Raw genomic sequence first — 3,774 nt, forward strand, 5'->3', positions numbered from 1 at the left:
GCCCCGGGGCTCTTTTCTCCTCTCCCTGGCAGCGTGGGGGTCTGTCCTGCAGGGCTCAGGACACACGGACACTCAGCTGCACGAGGGGACGGGCTGGGGTGCACGAGGTGTGGGGACAAACGTGGATAAAGCACTTTGGTGAGGGTGCACAGCAGGCACCACTGCAGCCACTTGGTCCCGCAGCTTGGTTTGTGCGGATCCAGCGCCCGCTGTCGTACCGCTGCTGCCTGCTGCAGGCTGTGTAGGACCACATCAGCACAGAGAGAGGATCCACTTCACCCCTGACCACAGGATCTGATCTGTGCTGCATACCTTCAGTGCTTATCAGCAATAACACGAGCCACCCCCTCTCCTCCCGGCTGTGTTTTCACAACATTAGGCTGTTTTACTCCACCCCTCATTACACAAATGTAGAGCAATTTTTTTATTACTCATCAGCTTCCAATTTGGCTCAGCTACACACACCTTCATTCCTGTTTAATGCTGCCTTAAGCAGAATGAACAAAGGAACAATAAGGACCAGAAATGTATCAGCTTGAAGGGAGGTACTCATGGGGTACTACAGGGATTTGTCTGGAGCTTGGGATAATTTTTTATTTTTTTTTTCATGTGCACAGAGCAAATGGCAATTAAATTAAGTTCAGATCATTCCAGGATAAAAGGTATTGCAAAGAGAAATAAAAGAGAAATAACAGGCCTGGGGAAGTTTGCAAAATACGGGCATGGAGCAGCAAAATGATTTTCCAGACAGACATACGCAGAGCTAACGCATGCTGTGGAGGCTGGAGAAATAAAGCCCACATGCAACAGTGTGAGGAGAAGGAAGAGGCTCATGAGACACTACGGGGGCATGCTCTGGATTGACAGGAAGCCCATTTTCTCTACGGGACCAGCACAATACCGCTGCTGAGCTCTCCTTCTTCCCACTACACACCTCTCCTCCAAGGGTCACACTGAGAGACACGAAGGCAGTTCAGACTCCTAACAAGAAACTAGAAAACAGAGAGCTTTGGGAGAGAGACAACCCCTTGTTTGGGGATATAAACCTAAACTAGGAGAGGTTAGGCAGTAAGCAGCCTGCCATCGGGCTGTAATTGCCTGCTGCAGGATTTCTGACATTTTCCTCTCATACAGCTGGTAGCACAGTGGGAGACAAAATATTGTACTCTGATCCAATCCACGAGCAGACTTAATCTCTCACACTCTCTCCCCCTGCCATCCCTCAGTAGTATTTTCAAATAAAACCAAAGCGCTTTTGCTCCAACTAAAAACACACTTAGTTTGGGAAGTCTGAAGCCAAAGTTCAGCAAAGCCAGCAGCCAAGGTCACCTGCGGTAACCGTGCCAAGGTCACCCAGGCAAGCCGGGGCTGAGCCAGGGAACCAACCCAGATCTCTGAAACCCCAGCCCCACCTGCCTATTGAAAACTCTGCCTCTATTCAACAGTTGTCAAAGCCCTGACATGGGGCACGTTTTGCAGGTTGCAAGGACCGCAGGTGCCTGTCCCCTTCCCTCCCTGCATACCCAGAAGCCATACGAACCCAGCTGGCGCACGGGATGCTCCAGGATGCTAGCACCGCAGCTGGATGCTCTTTCTCCAGAACGGTGTCTGCCACCCTCTCCTTGCTGCGCCCCCCCGTCCCCACCTCCGATCAGCTTCTTCATCGCACATCCTGCATCACCGGCCTGCACAGAGCCTTCCCAGCTGCAGTCTTGGGAAGTCACGGTCATCGCCAGCCCTAAACCCGGCGGTGACCTCGGAGCAGTCCTGCAGAGGCACCTGCCGATCCCTATCTTCGGGAGGAACCCACCAAGCACGTTTCAGCCCAGCTGCCTCCCACTCCCACTGACTCACTGCTGGCTCCGTTGCCAGCTCTCAGCAGGAATGATACCAACGAGCCAGGAAAGAAAAAAAAAAAAAATCACTGTAGGAACAGAGCGGAGTCCAAACCCGGAGAGGAACAGGCCTCTTGGGCTTATGTTGCAGGGAACACGCGCATGGTGCAGTGCACCACACTGCAAAGGACCGGGCTCACAAGAGTCGGTGTAACAGGGAAAGAGTGATGAGGTCATAAACCCTTTCTGGCTTTTTTGACTAGATCAACATACATGGGTCTTAGTCTGTGAGGTCCCAAGATGCAGCAAACATAAAGCAGGGGAAGAGAATGCTCCATTTTCACTCTGTAAAGAGGTAGAGGCTCTTTTGGAAAGCATAAAGTTGCCCTAAAGGCAGAGGACTGGGTTTGCTCCCTCACATCCTTACGTTCAGCTCCAGAACTGTTAGCAAAAACTAAGTTCCAAGAAGCTGAACACAAACACGGGACATCACACACAAAGCTCAGACATAACATGAAAGTTGGTCCTGTCGGAATCGGCAGAAAGACCTGTTGACTTTGAGAGGAAGAGAATCTACACTGGATTGCACAAATGCCCACTACCAGTTCACAACAGGTCTAGGACTGTCAGGCACCACCTCTAAAGTATGTGACACTATGCGGAGACATCAAGTCACTTCAGCTCTCAGTAGCTCACAGCAGGAGCCTGAAAATTTCCCCTGTTTTTTCAAACAACTCTCCAAGAGCTCCGGGGCAAACAGTCACACCCGGATGCCCACCAGCCAGCGCTCCCACCTCCCACCAAGGCTCCCCCCTGCTCTCGGAGGCCAGTCGATTCAATACAGATGAACAACATGAGTCAAAAATACTAAACCGAGAGGCACAGCAGCAAGATTGCAGGCTTCAGCTGCAGAGCTGGAGCAGCTGCTGGTCTTTGCTCCCCAGCCTTAGCCTCTGCAGAAGGTTGTGCTGGAGACCTGGGGGCTCCCAGAGCTTCGTAACACAAGCACGGTTAGGACAGGTCAGGCACAAGCTTCATTAGCTATGACTGCAGCGAGAGAACATTCAGACAGCATCTCCCCCTCCACTTCCCTGTCCTCTCCCAAGAGGCCCAACCTATATCTTGTTATAGAAAAATAAACAAACGAAGAGGTGGGGAAAAGCCATCACCGCAGTGTTAACAAAGCCAGATATCCATTCCCGGGAGGATCCATCCTACAGGAATAGCTAGCTGCCACGATCCTACGGAAGACTCAGACAGTGAATGTGACGATACGGAGAGATGGCTCCTGGTGGAGCCTGCAGCAGTGGCACCCCCAGTGTTAGCTTAGCTCTGAAGTAGGGACTGGAAACGATTGCAGACTGCCAGCTTTTAGTTGAAAGGCATATTATTATTTTTTTTAGTTAAGGTAAACTTCTTAGCCAGACCTCTCAAATCTCAAACATCCCCAATTTTACCCCCACAGCTGGGAGAGCAGTTACAGCCTTCCCGAGCTGGTGGGCAGACCCTCTGCTGCCTGCCTGCCCCCGGCCCCACACCCCCAGCCCTCCCCCCAGCACTGCACCCCAAACAGCCCCCCAACAGAAACCCCGGCCTCGCTGCTCCTACGAGGCACCAGGGACAGCTCGGCCTCAGAGAGAATAGACGAGTGCTGTTGAACCACTGAGACTGGATAAATGCTGTCACCAAGCCAACAGCAGAGTCATCGGGGCTAAAGAAAAGAGCAAATGTTTGTAATCAGAGCTGCAGCGAACTTACTGGTTCCTTGCTAAGCCCTAAGAAAAACAAGGAGATGAAAAGTTGGCTTCTGCTCTTTTTAGTAGGCACTGGAAATGCCTTGGCTCCGTGCAAACCAGCCATGTTTACATAGCCTCCCCACTGCCTCCTGCCTGCATTTATTCTGTAAGCGGCTTCTGTTTACAAGCAAAAGGGAATGTGA

Source organism: Anser anser (genome assembly GCF_964211835.1).
Source record: "Anser anser genome assembly, chromosome: 18".
Classification (NCBI taxonomy): Eukaryota; Metazoa; Chordata; class Aves; order Anseriformes; family Anatidae; genus Anser; species Anser anser.